This window comes from Eumetopias jubatus, unplaced genomic scaffold (assembly GCF_037043125.1).
Source record: "Eumetopias jubatus isolate StellerSeaLion01/CBP00866 unplaced genomic scaffold, mEumJub1_p1.0 scaffold_6, whole genome shotgun sequence".
NCBI lineage: Eukaryota > Metazoa > Chordata > Mammalia > Carnivora > Otariidae > Eumetopias > Eumetopias jubatus.
In genome coordinates, this window is record NW_028274812.1 from 106476365 (window position 1) to 106495709 (window position 19345).

The following is a 19345-nucleotide window of genomic DNA, read 5'->3' on the forward strand; positions in this document are numbered from 1 at the left end:
TATTTAAGAGAGAGAGCATGAGCTGGGGGGGAGGGGCAGAGGGAGAGGGAGAAGCAGACTCCCCGCTGAGCAGGGAGCCCGGCAGGACATGATGCAACGCAGGACTCCATCCCAGGACCCTGGGACCACGACCGGAGCCAAAGGCAGGTGTTTAACTGACTGAGCCCCCCCAGGCGCCCCATGAGCAGACTGTTCACTGCACAAGTGGGGATAGGAATAACACCTTCCAGGGGCGCCGGGGCGGGGCTCAGTCGTTGAGCATCTGCCTTCGGCTCAGGTCATGGTCCCAGGGTCCTGGGATCGAGCCCCACATCGGGCTCCCTGCTCTGCGGGAAACCTGCTTCTCCCTCTCCCACTCCCCCTGCTTATGTTCCCTCTCTCGCTGTGTCCCTCTCTGTCAAATAAATAAATAGAATCTTAAAAAAACAAAAAACAAAAAAGGAATAACACCTTCTAGGAGCTTTGCCGTCTGGTGGCCCTCTTCTCTAACGCGGGAATTACCATAACTCCTGCCTCTAACAGGATCAAGACATGGGAAAAGACTAGGTCCAGGGCTGGCTCCTAGAAGGTGTCCAGTAGACAAAGAGTCTCCCTCCTTTCATGGTTTGGGTTTGACCTCTCAGTATACCCAATGTCTGAGGCCAGCCCAATTGGCTGCTCCTCGGAGGCCTGCTGGGAGGCACCCTGATGCTCATGCCCAGCCCCTGAGAGTGGATGTGGGGGCCAGCGAAAGCTTGAAAAATCAGTGGAGGCCTGGGGCCCCTTGAAGCCGCTGGCTCTGTCAGGCTTTCACTGTCTTGTTGTCCCCTCTCAGGGATCAGCACTGGCCTGGAGCCCTTCCCATTTGTGGGAAGTTGAGGGCAGTGTTGACCCCTGAACAAAGTTCTCGAAAGAAGCCAGGGAGGCCTCATCAAGGGTAGGGGTGCTGGGGCACCTGGGTGGCTCAGTCGTTAAGCGTCTGCCTTTGGCTCAGGTCATGATCCCGGGGTCCTGGGATTGAGCCCCGCATCGGGCTCCCTGCTCGGCAGGAGGCCTGCTTCTCCCTCTCCCTCTGCCCCTCCCCCGGCCCCCTGCTCATGCGCTCTCTCTCTCTCTCAAAGAAATAAATAAAGTCTTTAAAAAAAGGAGGGGGGGCACCTGGGTGGCTCAGTTGGTTAAGCAACTGCCTTCGGCTCAGGTCACGATCCTGGAGTCCCAGGATCGAGTCCTGCATCGGGCTCCCTGCTCAGCGGGGAGTCTGCTTCTCCCTCTGACCCTTGCCCCTCTCATGCTCTATCTCATTCTCTCTCTCTCAAATAAATAAATAAAATCTTTTTAAAAAAAAGAAGAGGGGCGCCTGGGTGGCTCAGTTGGTTCAGCGACTGCCTTCGGCTCAGGTCATGATCCCGGAGTCCCGGGATCGAGTCCCGCGTCAGGCTCCCTGCTCAGCGGGGAGTCTGCTTCTCCCTCTGACCTTCCCCCATCTCATGCTCTCTCTCTCTCTCTCTCTCATTCTCCCTCTCAAATAAATAAATAAATAAATAAATAAAATCTTTAAAAAAAAAAAAAGAAGGGTACAGGTGCTGAGGGGCAGGTGTGGAGGCCAGCCAGGGGTAGGAAGTGTTGGTGGGGAAGGGCAGAACACTAGCCTGGAATCGGAAGTTCAGCCCTGTTCCCTATCACAGCTCCTCTTGGCTCAACTATCTGAGTGGAGCTGTGGTGAGGATCCGAGGCCTGGATGTGGTGACAACTTAGAGAACATTTTGGGAACTTGCAGCTCCTCCGAGGTGAGAGATCATGCCCTTGGGAGGGACAGTCCCATACCCATGACCACCGTCCCTCTGCCCACCAATGTCAGGCAATGATAGACCCCTGAACAGGCGACTGGGTAGAGGAACACATACTAGACTTGTCAACCAAGCATGAAGAAATGAGCCGGGGAGTTGGGTGTCGCCTGGAGAGTAATTAGAGCTGACAGGTGGGGCCCTACCCTATCTCCAAGAACAGTTGCTGTGGCCAGGGAGAAGGGGGCCCAGAGAGGAGCCTATACAGAATGCAGCCCATTGTCCCTGCCAAAACAACTGTCACTCTCCTCAGACTCAGCTGATAGGACCTGGGGTGGGAAATGTGAGCTCTACTCACACTGGCAAGGCCTCACGGGAAAGTCAGCTGTTGGGGCAGGGCAGCTGCTTCCTGGACAGTGGGAAGGAGGGGTGTGGACCAGGAGGCAGGAGCAGGAGGTGAGGAAGGACATGCCTGGCATATCTGACGTGGGAAGGGAGACTGGCAAAACCCGCAAACCCCAGGAGTAAATCTAACAAGGACTGAGCAAGACCCTAGTGTTGAAAGCAAACAGTTTTTACAGAGGGACCAAAAGAGAAGACCTAAATATATGGATTAATGTGCCAAGGTAATAATGGTCAGGAAAACGTCATGTTATACAAATGTTAGTTCTCCCCCAAATTAATCTGGAAATTCAGTGTGACTCTGAATAAGATCCCAACAGTGTTGATGTCCTCCCTTTCTGGAATCAAGTAAGCTGATCAAAAAATTTATATGGAAGAAAAAAGGACCAAGAATAGCCAAGCCAATCTTTTTTTTTTTTTTTTAAAGATTTTATTTATTTACTTGACAGAGAGAAACACAGCGAGAGAGGGAACACAAACAGGGGGAGTGGGAGAGGGAGAAGCAGGCTTCCCGCTGAGCAGGGAGCCGGATGTGGGGCTCGATCCCAGGACCCTGGGATCATGACCTGAGTCGAAGGCAGACGCTTAACGACTGAGCCACCCAGGTGCCCCAATCTTTTTTTTAATAAGATTTTATTTATTTGGGGCGCCTGGGTGGCTCAGTCGGTTAAACGTCTGCCTTCAGCTCAGGTCAGGATCTCAGGGTCCTGGGATTGAGTCCCGCATCAGGCTCCCTGCCCAGTGGGGAATGTGCTTCTCGCTCTCTCTCTCTGTCAAATATTTATTGGTGTGTACACACAGGCAGGGGGAGGGGCAGAGGGAGGGAGCCCCATGTGGGGCTCAATCTCAGGACCCGAGAAAGCAGACATTTAACCTACTGAGCCACCCAGGTGCCCCAGCCAAGTCAATCTGAGAAGAAAAAGAAGAGATAATACCAAGTGTGGCCAATCTATTAATATGAGAATTACAATGGTGTGGCAAGATGCAAAAATAGACACATGACTAAGGAACAGAATAGAGAATTAATTTTTTATTTAAAAATTTTTTTCGTGGACGCCTGGGTGGCTCGGTTGGTTGAGCGACTGCCTTCGGCTCGGGTCATGACCCTGGAGTCCCGGGATCGAGTCCCACATCGGGCTCCCTGCTCAGCAGGGAGTCTGCTTCTCCCTCTGACCCTCTTCCCTCTCGTGCTCTCTATCTCTCATTCTCTCTCTCTCAAATAAATAAATAAAATCTTTAAAAAAAATTTTTTTTTCAGGGGCGCCTGGGTGGCTCAGTCGGTTAAGCAGCTGCCTTTGGCTCAGGTCATGATCCTGGGGTCCTGGGATGGAGCCCCACGTCCAGCTCCCTGCTCGGCAGAGAGCCTGCTTCTCCCTCTCCCTCTGCCTACTTGTGCTATCTCTCTGTCAAATAAATAAATAAAATCTTTAAAAAAATTACTTTTTTTCAGAATAGAGAATTTAGAAACAGACAAGGGAGTTTCTGGTCAGAAGAGGAGGGACAGGGTCAGAATACAGGGTCGGAAATGAGGCTGGGACAGTTGGCCATCCATAAGAGGGAAGGTAAATTTTGAACTTCTGGCGTACCAACTATAAATGTATGGGGTGCCTGGCTGGCTCAGTCGGTAGGGCATAAAACTCTTGATCTCAGGGTGGTGAGTTCAAGCCCCACACTGGGTGTAGAGATTACTCAAAAATAAAATCTTTAAAAACCAACCAACAAACAAATATATTCCAATGGCATTAGAGATCTGAAAGCAAAACTATACAATATAGGAGCTGATCTTTAGGAATTTGGGATAGCAGGGGATTATCTGTTTTACAGATTTTTATAAACTTTTTGTTATGGTCATTTTCAAAATTACACAGAAGTAGAGATAATAGTATAACAAACCCCATGTATCCATCACCCAGCTTCAATTACCCAGCTAATTCAAAAACTTTCAATTAACAAAAGACGCTAAAAAGAAAGTGAGAAGGCTGTCCCTCACAGACTGGGGAAGACTTTTGCGATCCACATAACTGAAAAAGATTTAGTATCAATCATAAATAAAGTACTTTTTTTAAGGTTTTTTTTTTTAAACATCTTCGGGATTTTTTTTTAAGATTTTATTTATTTATTTGACAGAGAGACACGGCAAGAGAGGGAACACAGCAGGGGGAGTGGGAGAGGGAGAAGCAGGCTTCCCACTGAGCAGGGAGCCCGTTGCGGGGCTTGATCCCAGGACCCTGGGACCATGACCCAAGCCGAAGGCAGACACTTAACGATTGAGCCACCCAGGCGCCCCCTTTTTTAAGGTTTTATTCATTTATTTGAGAGAGCAGGAGCAGGAGGGGCAGAGGGAGAGGGAGAGAGAGAATCCCAAGCAGACTCTGAGCCAAGTGGGGAACCCGACACGGGGCTCGATCCCACAAACCCAAGATCATGACCTGAGCTGAAACCAAGAGCTGGGTGCCCCACTGACTGAGCTACCCAGGTGCCCTGAGAGATTTTCAATGTAGACGAAACAGCCTTTTATTGGAAGAAGATGCCATCTAGGACTTTCATAACTAGAGAGGCGGAGTCCATGCCTGGCTTCAAAGCTCCAAAGGACAGGTTGACTCCCTTGTTAGGGGCTAATGCAGCTGGTGACTTCAGGGTGAAGCCAATGCTTATTTACTCTTTCGAAAATTCTAGGACCCTTCAGAATTCTGCTGGCTCTCCTCTATAAATGGAACAAAGCCTGGATGACAGCACATCTGTTTAAAACACAGTTTAATATTGTGAATATTTTAAGCCCACTGTTGAGACCTACTGCTCAGGAAAAAAGATTCCTTTTAAAATGGTACTGCTCATTGCCAAGGCACCTGGTCACTCAGGAGCTCTGATAGAGATGGACAAGGTTAATGTCTTCATGCTTGCTAACACAACATCCACTCTGCAGCCCCTGGATCAAAGAGTCACTTTAACTTTCAAGTCTTAGTATTTAAGAAATATACTTCACAAAGCTATAGTTGCTGTGGATTGTGATTACTCTGATGCATCTGGACAGAGTAAGTTGAAAATCTCTGGTAAGCATTTTTCTTTCTTTTTCTTTCTTTCTTTCTTTCTTTCTTTCTTTCTTTCTTTCTTTCTTCCTTCCTTCCTTCCTTCCTTCCTTCCTTCCTTCCTTCCTTCCTTCCTTTCTTCTTTTTTTTTTAGATTTTATTTATTTATTCATGAGAGACAGAGAGAGAGAGAGGCAGAGGGAGAAGCAGGCTCCCAAGGAGCAGGGAGCCCCATGCGGGACTCGATTCCAGGACCCTGGGATCATGACCTGAGCCAAAGGCAGACGCTTAACTGTCTGAGCCACCTAGGCACCCTTCCTTCCTTCCTTCTTTCTTTCTTTCTTTCTTTCTTTCTTTCTTTCTTTCTTTCTTTCTTTCTTTCTTTCTTTCTTTCTTTCTTCTTTCTTCCTTCCTTCCTTCCTTCCTTCCTTTCTTTCTTTTTCTCTTTCTTTCTTCTTTCTTTTCTTTCAATTCCTTAAGTATTCTCTATACCCAACATGGGGCTTGAACTCACAATCCTGAGATCACATGCTCTACCAACTGATCCATCCAGGTGCCCCCTGGACTCACCATTCTAGATGCCATTAAGAACATCTGTGAGGGTGCCTGGGTGGCTCAGTTGGTTAAGCGACTGCCTTCGGCTCAGGTCATGATCCTGGAGTCCCGGGATCGAGTCCCACATCCGGCTTCCTGCTCAGCGGGGAGTCTGCTTCTCCCTCTGACCCTCTTCCCTCTCGTGCTTTCTATCTCTCATTCTCTCTCTCTCTGAAATAAATAAATAAAATCTTTAAAAAAAAAAAAGAACATCTGTGATTCATGGGAAGAGGTCAAATAGCAACATAAATAGGTGCTTGTTTCAACAGCACATACACTAAAATTGGAACGGTACAGATTAGCATGGCCCCTGAGCAAGCAGGACATGCAAATTCATGAAGGAAAAAAAAATCAGGCGCGCCTGGGTGGCTCAGTCGTTAAGCGTCTGCTTTCGGCTCAGGTCATGATCCCAAGGTCCTGGGATTGAGCCCCACATCGGGCTCCCTGCTCAGCCGGGAGTCTGCCTCTCCCTCTCCTTCTACCCTTCCCCACAACTCGTGCGCACGCTCTTTCTCTCTCTTTCTCCCTCTCTCTCTCTCACGCGTTCCGTTCTCTCTCTCAAATAAATAAAATCTTTTAAAAAAATCAACATTAATAGGAGTTTGGAAGAATTTGATTCCAACCCTCATGGATGACTTTGAGGGGTTCAAGATTTCAAGGGAGGAAGTAACAGCAGATGGGGTGGAAACAGCAAGAGAACTAGAGTCAGACATGGAGCCTGAAGATGGGACTTGCTGCCATCTCATGACCAAACTTGAACAAATGAGGAGTTGCTTCTTATGGATGAGCACAGAAAGTGGTTTCTTGAGATGGAAACTGCTCCTGGCGAAGATGCTGTGCAGATTGTGGAAATGACCACAGAGGATTTAGAATATTCCATAAACATAGTTGGGAAAGCAGCAACAGGATGTGAGAGGACCGACTCCAGAAAGAAGTTCTGCTGTGGGTAAAATGCTATCACGTGCTGCAGAGAAATCATTCGTGAAAGGAAGACTCACTCAATGTGGCAAACTTTACCGTTGTCTCCTTTTTTTTTTTTTTTAAGATTTTATTTATTTATTTGACGGAGAGAGACACGGCGAGAGAGGGAACAACAGGCAGGGGGAGTGGGAGAGGGAGAAGCAGGCCTCCTGCTGAGCAGGGAGCCTGATGCGGGGCTCGATCCCAGGACCCTGGGACCATGACCTGAGCTGAAGGCAGACGCTTAACCGACTGAGCCACCCAGGTGTCCCTGGTTAGCACTTTTTGGCAATAAAGTAGTTTTAGGGGCACCTGGGTGGCTCAGTCGGTTAAGCGGCTGCCTTCGGCTCAGGTCATGATCCTGGGGTCCTGGGATCGAGCCCCCATGGGGCTTCCTTCTCCCTCTCCCTCCGCCGCCCCCTCCCCATGCTCAGGCTCTCTCCCTCAAATATATAAAATCTTAAAAAAAATTAAGTAATTTTTAATGAAGATATGCACATTGGTTTTTTATTTTTTTCTTTTTAAGATTTATTTATTTGAGAGAGCGAGAATGAGAGAGAGAGAGTACATGAGAGGAGGGAGGGTTAGAGGGAGAAGCAGGCTTCCCGCTGAGCAGGGAGCCCGATGCGGGACTCGATCCCAGGACCCTGGGATCATGACCTGAGCTGAAGGCAGTCGCTTAACCAACTGAGCCACCCAGGCACCCCTTCGCACATTGGTTTTTTAGACATAATGCTCTTGCACACTCACGAGACTACAGTATAGTGCAAACATAACTTTTATACGCACTGGGAAGCCAAAAAATTCATCTGACTCACTTTATTGCAATATGTGCTTTGTTCTGGTGGTCTGGAACTGAACCTGCAGTATCTCTAAGATATGCCTGTGTTGGTCTCTCTAACCTCCTACCCTTTTTCTCTGGATCTCCCTAACTCTCTTCGCCTTTTTCTTTCTCTTTCCCTCCCTGCGTCCCACAAATTTCTGGATCCTCAGAAGTGAAGGCAGTGTGGGCGCTAGGAGGCAGGCATCTTGCTTCCAGCTATTCTTCGGTGGGGGGAGGGGAGGCGTCCTCCTTTCTACACTCAGTTTCTCCTTGGGTATCCAGAAACGGTCCCTTTCTGCCCTCCTCCTTTCTGTTGCCCCCACAGGCAGGAGTTGGGGCTCTGTGCCAGGGATAAGGCTGACATCAGGGGCGTGGCAATAGGACAGGCAAAGGAGGGAGACTAGGGGAAACCTATGTGGAGGTGACCTTACCACGTCACCCCCATGGCAATCCAGGGGAGCATAGCCTGTGCCCTGAGCCACAGACCCAGAAGGACTATCAGTGACCACCAAACCTTTATCTCTCTTCTCCTGCCCCTTGTGAATCCAAGTGGAGAGCCCCCACCCAGGCTGGCCTCTTCTTTCCCCTCCCTTGTCCCCATCTCTCTCTTGGTGAGGAAATTCTGAAAATATGAGGGAAGGGACTGGAAACTCAACCTAGAGGTGCTTGGAAGACCTGCAGCGGTGGGTTTGGGGGATATACATCTTCAGTACCACTGAAGGTAACTCCATGTAAGTTATGGCAAAACAGATGCCGTTAAACTCTGTGTAGTTCAACTGAGGGGTATTTATTCTATTTGAAGCTGATTACGCAAATGTCGAAGAACAGAAAATACGGGCATGGTTCTTTTCTACATTTTAAACATGTTTCCATTCTTGGGATAGATAAATAGATATGAACAAAAAACTCTACCTACAGAATTACCATTAGAGTGAGAATCATCCCAGGAGAGGGTGGTTGTGTGATTGGATCAGTTTTATTTGAAGAGGGCAGCTCTCCGACCAAATAATATTAATATATTATATATTATTTAATAGAGACGCAACATGGGGTGGTGGTTAAGCAAGTAGGCTCTGCCCGGGGTTCAAATCCCAGCTCTTCTACCTACAATGTGGAATCTTAGCCAAATGAATCATTAACTGCTCTGTGCCTCAGTTTACCTTTCTTTGAAATGGAGCTGATTTAGGATGAAAAGGCATTAATACCAGTGAGATATTAAAGCGGTGCCTGGTATAGAAAACAGGCTCAGTGAAAGGTAGCACTGTTTTTTTAAATAATGTACCCACATTCCATCTTCATTTATCCCATTGCTGTTTACAAGGTATTATGATTCATGTATGTGGTCTTTATAATTTTCCCCTTAGTGTTCTCTTCTCTAGACAGATGAAAAAACTGAGGTTCAGAGAGGACCTCTGTAAGAGTCCGAAAAGGGTGGTAGTTAGACAGTGGAGGGAGATGAGTTTGCACATCAGACCCAGGAGGGTTTCAATTCCAACTGGCCCAGCTTGGCCCTACAGGAGACACCCTCGGTGGAAAGCTTTCAACGCTCAAAATGGGGAGTGATCACGTTAGCTGGGAAACCCGTGCTTTCCCTAGTCAACAAACATAGTTAGTGTTCCAGCGCCTGCACTTGAAATACGTCACTGAAACACAGCCCTGCCTCCGGTGTATCAGTAGGGGAGACAGAGGAGTAAACAGGAAATCACAATAGGGAGAGAGGATGGATTGTTCTGCAAGGGAAAGTGCCTGGCACCTTGGGAGTCAGCGGCACCAGCCAGCACGGGGCCTGGGGGTGGGGTGTGTGGAACTTCTCAGAGGCGGCCTCCAGTCAGGACCGACCTGGAGAAGGAGTGTCAGGGGTGGGGTAGGGTATGTGTGTGGGGGTGGGGAGATGGGGCTTCAGAAAGGGTTTGGTGGCGAGGAAAAGGCCGAGAGGGGGATGGTGCTCTGGGGCCAGAGGATGGGCAGAGTGTGACAGACAGTCGTGGGAGGCCTGCAGGAAAGAGGGGGGAGCAAAGTCTAGGTGAGGAAGAGCTTGAACAAAGACAGAGGCCAAACAGTGGGGTGACTTCAGGAACCGTTTGGTGCTTGCAGGGCGCGGGCTGGAAACAATGCTTGGGTGAGTCTTGGCTGTTCTGACTGGAAAGCGGGATTTTTCTGGGGGATGGGTTGATGAGCCCAAGTTTCCAACAAGGTGAAGGTGCTTCTGAAGACCCATGAGACGCAGAGTCTGACGCCTGTGGCAGGCATTCGGGCAGCGGTTAGGCTTGGGCAGGGCAGGGAAATGTGGGGCGGGGGGAGTCCAGGAGAGAGAAGGTCGCTGCAGTGGGGATGGGCAGGAGGGGTAGTTCCTACCCGGTACCTCCAGCTTACCCGCCAGTGGAGACAAAATAGGCACATGCAGAAATCCGAGAGGTGTGAAAGTGTAATGATAATCACTTCCCAAAGGAACTGGATAGATTCAAGAAGTTTCTTTCGTAAATAAATACACACACAGAGGCCTTGAGAAGCAGGAGGTGGTTATCCTGGGAGGTGGACTCGCAGGTGAATGTTGGTTTTCCACTGAATGCTTTTCTCTATTTTCCATGTTCTTTTTTTTTTTTTTTAAAGATTTTATTTATTTATTTGTCAGAGAAAGAGAGAGATTGAGAGCACAAGCAGTGGGGGTGGCAGGCAGGGGGAGAAGCAGGCTCCCCGCTCAGCAAAGAGCCCCGTGCAGGACTCCATCCCAGGACCCTGGGATCATGAGCTGACCTGAAGGCAGATGCTCAACTGACAGAGCCACCCAGGCGTCCCTCTATTTTCCATGTTCTAATGAGAATGTGAAATCCCAGAAGACAGACAAAGGACACAGTAAAAGTTATTTACACACAAGAAGAGTCTTCAGTATAGAGCCAGATGTCACCAAGAGGTCAGAGGTCACCAGGAAGAATGAGGAACTAGACGGGCTTTGGGCTGGGGCTCTGAAAGGGAACAGGTGGCCTGAGGAAAGCAGTTCTGCCGGAGGGAAGGGGAGGAGTGGGGTCCATGGGGCAGGCATTAGACAGATGGCACGGAAAGGGGAATATTTGCAGCCCCTATGGCAGGCAAAGGCAAATCTTCCTAAAATAGAAATAGCTCCTAAAATTTTATAAGGAAAAACGCAAAAGCCCAGTATAAAAATGGACAAAGAATATGCAGAGACGGCTCACAGAAAATGAAAGGACGCGCAAGCAAAACAGTTTGCTCAGTTTCACTTGCAATAAGAGAAATGCAAAGTACAAGGACACCGAGAAGCCATTTTTCTCCTATCACATTAGAAATATGCAAAAGTTTGACCACAGACCGCGTTGACGAGGCTGTGGGGAAATATGTACTCTCTTATATTGCAGTATAAACTCCCCCTATATGGAGGGGAGTTTAATGTATATACTGAATTACTGATGTATATACTCTTTAACTCAACATTCCACTTTTAAGGGCACCTGGGGGGCTCAGTTGGTTAAGTGTCTGCTTTCTGCTCAGATCATGATCCCAGGGTCCTGGGATTAAGAGTTGGGCTCCTTGCTCAGCAGGGAGTCTGTTTCTCCCTCTCCCTCTGCCTCTCCCCCCAGCTTGGGCTCACTCGCTCTCTCTCTCAAATAAATAAAAATCTTATAAAAATATATCCTGCTTTTAGATATTTATCCTATAGAAATAGCTGCATTACATAAAATGACATATGTGTAGTGTCATTCATTGTAGCATTGGTTATAATAGTCAAAGATTGGGAACAACCCTCAGTAAAGAGTTGGTAAGTCAGTGATGAGATTTCACTACAGTGAAATCCTATGCACCTATAGAAAAAGCATAAGGAAGGGGCACCTGGATGGCTCAGTTAGTTAAGCATCCAACTCTTGGTTTTGGCTCAGGTCATGATCTCAGGGTTGTGGGATGGAACCCTGCATCTGGCTCCTCACTCAGTGGGGAGTCGATTTGGGATTTTCTTCCTCTCCTGCCCCCCTGCCCCTCCACATGCACTCTCTCTCTCAAATAAATAAATAAAATCTTTTAAAAGATCATAAAGAAGCTCTCTGTGCACCAACAGAAAAATATCTCCAAGGTATCTATTTTAAATACTTTAAAAAATAAACTATTTTAGAATAATTTTAGATTTACAGAAAAGTTGTGGAGATAGTACAGAGAATTTCTGTATCCCCACACCCAATTTCCCCTATAAGTAACATCTTACCTTAATACAGTATGTTTATTACAATTAAGGGCCAATATTGATACATTAGTATTGACTAAAACCCGTACTTTGTTGATTTCCTTAGTTTTTACCAAATGTCCCTTTTCTGTGCCAGGATCCCATCCAGGATAGCACATTATGCTTAGCTGTCTTTTTTCCTTAGGCTCCCCTTGGCTGTGACCCTTTCTCAGACTTTCCTTGTTTTTGATGACCTTGATCATTCTGAGGACTACTGGGCAGGTGTTTTGCAAAATGTCCTGCAAGTGGAATTTGTATGATGTTTTTCTTATAATTAGACTAGAGTTTTTGGGTTTTGGGGAAGGAAACCACAGAGGTAAAATGCCATTCTCATCACATCACATCAAGGGTACATTCTATCAACATGACTTATTACTGTTGATGTTGACCTTGATCAGCTGCCTGAAGTAGTGTTTGTCATGTTTCTTTACCATAAAGTTACTCTTTTCTCCCACTTTTCATACTGTCCTTTTTTAAAAAGGATTTTATTTATTTGAGAGAGAGAGTGAAAGTGTGGCAGTGGGGGAGGGGCAGAGGGAGAGGGAATCCCAGGCAGGCTTTACACCCAGCGCGGAACCTGATGTGGGACTCGATCTCATGACCCCTGAGATCATGACCAGCGCCTAAATCAAGAGTCAGATGCTGGGGCGCCTGGGTGGCTCAGTTGGTTGAGTGACTGCCTTCGGCTCAGGTCATGATCCTAGAGTCCCGGGATCGAGTCCCACATCGGGCTTCCTGCTCAGCGGGAAGTCTGCTTCTCCCTCTGACCCTCTTCCCTCTCGTGCTCTCTATCTCTCATTCTCTCTCTCTCTCTCAAATAAATAAATAAATAAAATCTTAAAAAAAAAAAAGAGTCAGATGCTTAACCGACTGAGCCACTCAGGCGCCCCTAAAGATTTTATTTTTAAGTAATCTCTATACCCAACGTGGGGCTCAAACTCATGGCCCCAAGATCGAGCATCATATGCTCTACTGAGCCAGCCGGGCACCCCCATACTGTCTTCTTTGGAAAGAAGTCACTAGGTGCAACCCACTTGAGGTGTAGGGAATTATGCTTCACCATTGCCATATTCTCATCATGTTTTTTGTTTTTGCTCTTGATTTGAGCATTTCCTTACTTTCTGGCACAAGATGTTCAGGACTTATCTTGTACCTTTCCTGCAGCAGCCCTAGAATCAGACATTTCTCCAATAAGCCCCGGTTCTATTTATTGGAGCATGGTATTAGAAACCAAGTACTGGGGGCACCTGGGTGGTTCAGTCAATTAAGCGTCTGCCTTCGGCTCAGGTCATGATCTCAGGGTCTTGAGATAGAGCCCCACATTGGGCTCCCTGCTGGGCGGGAAGCCTGCTTCTCCCTCTCCCACTCCCCCTGCTTGTGTTCCCTCTCTCTGTCAAATAAATAAATAAAATCTTAAAAAAAAAAAGAAAAAAGAAGCATCATTTAAAAAAAACTGTACAAAAAAGCTATCGTGTTCATTTTGCCTTACTATTTTCCCCTCAGTATGTTTTCAGGATCTTATAGCTGTTGCTGTATGGCATCCCGTCCACTGCTTCTAACTGCTGCCTGATATTCCATGGGGTTTCTAGCAATTTATTTTAATTAAAAGAAATTTGGGGGCACCTGGGTGGCTCAGTCTGTTAAGCGTCTGCCTTCAGCTCAGGTCGTGATCCCAGGGTCCTGGGATTGAGCCCCACATTGGGCTCCCTGCTCAGCGGGGAGCCTGCTTCTCCCTCTCCCTCTGTTGCTCCCCCTGCTTGTGCTCTCTCTCTCTCTGTCAAATAAATAAATAAAATCTTTAAAAAAATAAAAATAAAAAAAATTTTTTAAAGATTTTATTCATTTATTTGACAGAGATACAGCGAGAGAGAGAACACAAGCAGGGGGAGTGGGAGAGGGAGAAGCAGGCTTCCGGCTGAGCAGGGAGCCCGATACGGGGCTCGATCCCAGGACCCCGGGATCATGACCTGAGCTGAAGGCAAATGCTTAACCACTGAGCCACCCAGGCGCCCCAATAAATAAAAATTTTTAAATATTTTATTTATTTATTTGACAGAGAGAGAGAGCACGAGTTTGGGGGGGCAGAGGGGGAGGGAAAGGCAGGATCCCCGATGAGCAGGGAGCCTGATGCAGGGCTCAGTCCCAGGACCCTGGGATCATGACCCTGAGCCAAAGGCAGACACTGTTAAGTGTCTGAGCCACCCAGGTGCCCCACACATTTTATTTTTTTAACTGAGAAATCATTGACATATAACATTATATTAGTTTTAGGTATACAACATAATGATTTCATGTTTGCATATATTACAAAATGATCACAATAAATCTACTTAACATCCATCACCATACATAGTTACACAGTTTTCTTTTTTTTTTTTTAAAGATTTTATTTATTTATTTGACAGAGAGAGACACAGCGAGAGAGGGAACACAAGCAGGGGGAGTGGGAGAGGAGAAGCAGGCTTCCCGCGGAGCAGGGAGCCTGACGCAGGGCTCGATCCCAGGACCCTGGGATCATGACCTGAGCCGAAGGCAGACGCTTAACGACTGAGCCACCCAGGCGCCCTCACAGTTTTCTTCTTGTGTTGAGACCTTTTAAGAACTGGTCTCCTTGGGACGCCTGGGTGGCTCAGTCGGTTGGGCGTTTGCCTTCGGCTCAGGTCATGGTCCCAGCGTCCTGGGATCGAGTCCCACATCGGGCTCCCTGCTCGGCGGGCAGCCTGCTTCTCCCTCTGCCTGCCGCTCCCCCTGCTTGTGCTCCTTCTGTCTCTCTCTGTCTCTGACAAATAAATAAATAAAATCTTTAAAAAAAAAAGAACTGGTCTCCTTGCAGGGCACCTGGTGGGCTTAGTCTGTGGAGCATGCGACTCTTGATCTTGGGGTTGTGAGTTCGAGCCCCACGTTGAATGTAGAGATTACTTAAAAATAAAATCTTAAAAAGAAAAAAGAGCTATTCTCCTAGCAACTTTCAAAGCTGTGATACAGTATTATTAATCGTAGTCATGATGCTGTACATAACATCCCCATGATGTATTTATTTTATAACTGGAAGTTTATACCTTTTAGACCCCCTTCACCCATTTTGCCCACCCCTCATCCCCACCTCTGATAACCACCAATCTGTTCATTATATCTTTGAGGTAGGTTTTTTGCTTTTTTGTATTGTGTTTTTTTTTTTTTTAGATTCTACATATAAGTGAGATCATACAGTATTTGTCTGTCTTCGCCTAACTTATCTCACTTAGCATAATGCCCTCAAAGTCCATCCATGTTGTTGCACATGGCAAGATTTCTGGTACACTTGAGACCCCACTGTCTCAGAAACCAGAGGACGAAGCTACGGCAATATTCTGAGGGACTGGAGAAGTCGGGCTGAGGGTGTTCTTCTGATGTGGCTTCATCTTTGCAGAAAAATGGGAGGCCAGGGAGGGGGTTCCGAAGGAAATGGGGGCAGCAGCTGTGGAGAATGGCAGTTAGTCATCAAGATGTGGTCTAGATTGCCACACAGCCTCAATCAAGACTACCCAGCATGAGCTGTGCAGGTTGCAGGCAGCAGGGGCGAAGGCTTCCCCAGCAGGACCCTACCACCCCGTGCTCTGAACATAGGAAGTTACCCACACTGAAGACCAGAAGAGAAGAGCAGAAAGCGTGGTGACAGATCCACAGGAGACAGCGAGGACAAAGTGGGAGTGGCATTCCGGGGCGTTAGGCTGAGGGAGGAGGCAGATGAAGATGGAGTCTAAAGGGGCTGAAGAAAAGGTGAGGGCTGGGGCGCCTGGGTGGCTCAGTTGGTTAAGCGACTGCCTTCGGCTCAGGTCATGATCCTGGAGTCCCGGGATCCAGTCCCACATCGGGCTCCCTGCTGAGCAGGGAGTCTGCTTCTCCCTCTGAACCTCTTGCCTCTCATGCTCTCTATCTCTCATTCTCTCTCTCTCTCAAATAAATAAATAAAATCTTTAAAAAAAAAAAAAAGAAAAGGTGAGGGCTGATGCAGATTTGGCAGGCAGGAGGAGGGAGCAGCCAGACCCGGTGCAGCTGGCGGTGGCGGGGGGGGGGGGGGCACTTCTGTGTAGATTGTGGATGTGAAGGACTGTGATGTCTGCATGCTGGCATACGTGTTGGATGCATGTGTTCACTAGATATATTTATTAAATGTTTGCGAATTCATCTCACTTCTTGAATAGTGGGCAGCTGCCCAGTGGTAGAACTCTGAGTTTGGCGGGGGGGCTCACATCACAATCTAGGTGAATGACCCTCCTTTTAGTTGTTCAGCACATAGACTGCAGATGGGGCTCCTTGGAATCTAAGTGGTGATGATGATGAGTTTGCCACCTGGGGAGTGCTGACTGTGTGCCAGGCACTGAGCACACTTTCGTCTCAGTTGTCCGCACAACACGCCCTGAGAGCCACTGGCACCCCTGTTAAAAAGAAAACCAGAGGTCTAAAATGGAGTTACTTATGGGCACCTGGGTGGCTCAGTCGTTAAGCGTCTGCCTTCGGCTCAGGTCATGATTCCAGGGTCCTGGGATCGAGTCCCACATCGGGCTCCTTGCTCAGCGGGAAGCCTGCTCCTCCCTCTCCCACTTCCCCTGCTTGTGTTCCTGCTCTTGCTATGTCTCTGTCTGTCAAATAAATAAATAAAATCTTTAAAAATAAATAAATAAAATAAAATGGAGTTACTTAGGTTAAGGCCCACATCAGCAAACCCAGACTCAATACCTAACTTAACTGCAGTTTCAACCCCTCCCAGGAATGTGACCTCTAAGCACTCAACCTAGAATTTCCTGGGCAGCACTAGGAAATTTACAGATAGACCCATTCTGTTTCCCTTGCCTAAAACAATACACCCTGCTAATTATTTCCTTTTCCTGCTTCCTCTCTGCCTTTGCAAACCTTTCATTTTCTATAGCTGGACGGGGCTTTTTCTGTTTGCTAGGGTGGGAGCCTGCCCGATTCATCAATGGTTCAATAAAGTCAATTTGATCATTTAAATTGCTGGAGTTGAATTTTTGTTGTTTAACAGATTTGGTTGCAGCTGCAGATTGAAGAAGACCGCTGATGGGCACGGTGCCTGCGAACCCCTTTTTGAGTTCACTGTCTTTCTCACCATTTCTGAGGACCGTGGATAAGTCTCTCTCAGTTGGGAGCTAGGCTCTCTTTTTGATGAGCTCCGGATCCAACTGGTTTCTAGTCCAGAGCTTAGTGGGTCAGCTTGAGTTGGCAGATGCTTCCATCTGAAACCTGAGGCCCTAGTCCTTGGTTCAGTCTGCAGGTCCCCAGTTGTTTGGAACTTCCTGCCCCAGGTCCAATCTGAGGTCCCCAAGTCTGCCTGTGGAGTTGCTAGTGGTGCACAGGGTCTTGCTATGGGCCGGTGTGCAGTGACATCTAAACCCCAGCCCTTGGTTCTGTCCCCAGATGCCATGCTGGGAGCTGAGCTTTTGGCAGCTGTTGTCCATTTGTTTGGAATCAGTCTGCATTCCCATTGTTTGAGGTCTGCTGGTTCAGTCCTCTTTCCAAACCCTAGTTCTTTGGGTACTGCCGGTGTCCACAGTCTGTTTCCTCGGTTTCTCTTGGTTTCTGTTAATGTTCTCCTCAGGTAAAGGCTGATGGGGATCTTGGAGGCCAACAAGCCACAGAAATTGGTGGGCGTGGGGCAAATGTTTCAGAGTTGTTAGAGCATGTGCCACCTGACCCAAAGATCCGTGTGTTAGGACAAGTTAGTCACAGAATGGGTTAGATCAACACTAAGTCACCTGCCAAACTCAAGAGAGTTTCCGTGCAATGAGGTGACACAGTGTGAAACACCACAGAACCCCAACTCCACGGTGCATCTCTCTCAGGGACTAATCTGGCTTCAAGAAATCCAAAGGCTAAACTGGAAAACAAAACAAACAACACAATAAAAATAAGTAAATAAATAATGAAGGTGGGATCCTTCATTTCTAGAGAGTCAAGTGTACCACCTTCCAGGGCATCTGCTTATTTTATGTCTAAGAACTGCCGTTCTGGAAGCTATAAATATCTATGAAAATGTCAGACTCTTACTAAGCATGATCTGTGTCCTGAAGAACTTGGCTTTGTAACTATCAGGTGCGAGTCCCCAGAGTAAGGCCAGATGGAAATGTGAGCTGCACCCCATTTACCACTTGGATATGGCTGGACAGAAATGAGGGCCTTACCAAACTGCTACCAGCCCCTCAGGGGAATCACAACCTAGAATTCCAGTGACCATTATGAAGAAAGTTCCAAGCAGATAAGATCCTATGAGAAGTGCACATAAAAACAAAGGCTTCAAAATTGCAAAAACAGCTTTATTGAAAGTTTTGTTGCAAAAAAGCTGATAAAAAATTAAAAAGACCCAGAAGTCATACAAACGACTGGAAGACTGTTATAATTCTTACTGCCTCCCTCTGTCCTTTACTCAAATATTGATTCTAGTTACCCTCTGTCTGAATTGTCTTTACATGACTGTAGACAAAGTCCGCCAAGTTAATGACCTTACAGAGAGCCCCATATCTACCTTCAAAGGAGCTACCCCACCCCCCCACCCCCCCCCCACCCCGCACCGCATACCGCCCCCTCCTGTGAGCCCCTCCCAGAGCTGATGGGACTCAAGGATTTTCTGGTGAACTGCTACATTATTCTTTTAGACAGCCAGGGGAAATCTAAAAAGCAAAACAAGGGGCACGTGGGTGGCTCAGTCGTTAAGCGTCTGCCTTCGGCTCAGGTCATGATCCCAGGATCCTGGGATCGAGCCCCGCATCGGGCTCCCTTCTCGGTGGGAAGCCTGCTTCTCCCTCTCCCACTCCCCACTGCTTGTGTTCCCTGCTCTTGCTATCTCTCTCTGTCAAATAAATAAATAAAATCTTAAAAAAAAATAAAAAGCAAAACAAAACCAAACCTTGTCAAATTCTAGTAAATATCACTCTTTCCTCTTCAAACCCTGCTCAGACTGGGTGTTACCTGCAACTGAAGAATCACTAAACTCTACCTCTGAAACTAATCATACAGTATATGTTAATTAATTGAATTAAAAAAAACAACAACACCAAAAACCTGCTCAGAACCTTCAGGTGGCATCCTGGAAAAACTGATGGAAGCTCTTTTCTCTCAGCAAAATGTACCCAGAAACAAACAAACAAACAAACAAACATTCCAACGTAGGCGGATGACTAGTTCAGCCCTCCACACCCAGGCTACAACTCTCTAAAGAAGCGGGAGTAAAGGCAACTGTCCGCATCTCACAAATCTTTATAAAACTAGACATGTAGCTCTAGAGGCGATTCAAAGTTCATTTATTTCTTTACTGATCCCCAAACCTCCCCTATTTATCTCAAGAGGCTTATAAATTATTGACTTTGAAAAAACCAGAGTCCTTCTTGAAGGGATTTGAATTCTCTCCCTGGACTTTGAGATAAAAATATTAAAAGTAGGGGCGCCTGGGTGGCTCAGTTGTTAAGCATCTGCCTTTGGCTCAGGTCATGGTCCCAGGGTCCTGGGATCGAGCCCCGCATCGGGGACCCTGCTCGGCGGGAAGCCTGCTTCTCCC

The 19345-nt window shown here is 47.4% G+C and overlaps 1 non-coding gene across 1 annotated transcript; it reads left to right on the top strand.

Moving 5' to 3' along the window:
* Positions 1-6038: 6038 nt before the first annotated feature.
* Positions 6039-6140, top strand: LOC114204692 (U6 spliceosomal RNA). Its single transcript, XR_003608220.1, has one exon. It is a non-coding gene; the product is annotated as a U6 spliceosomal RNA (small nuclear RNA).
* The last annotated feature ends 13205 nt before the right edge of the window (positions 6141-19345 follow it).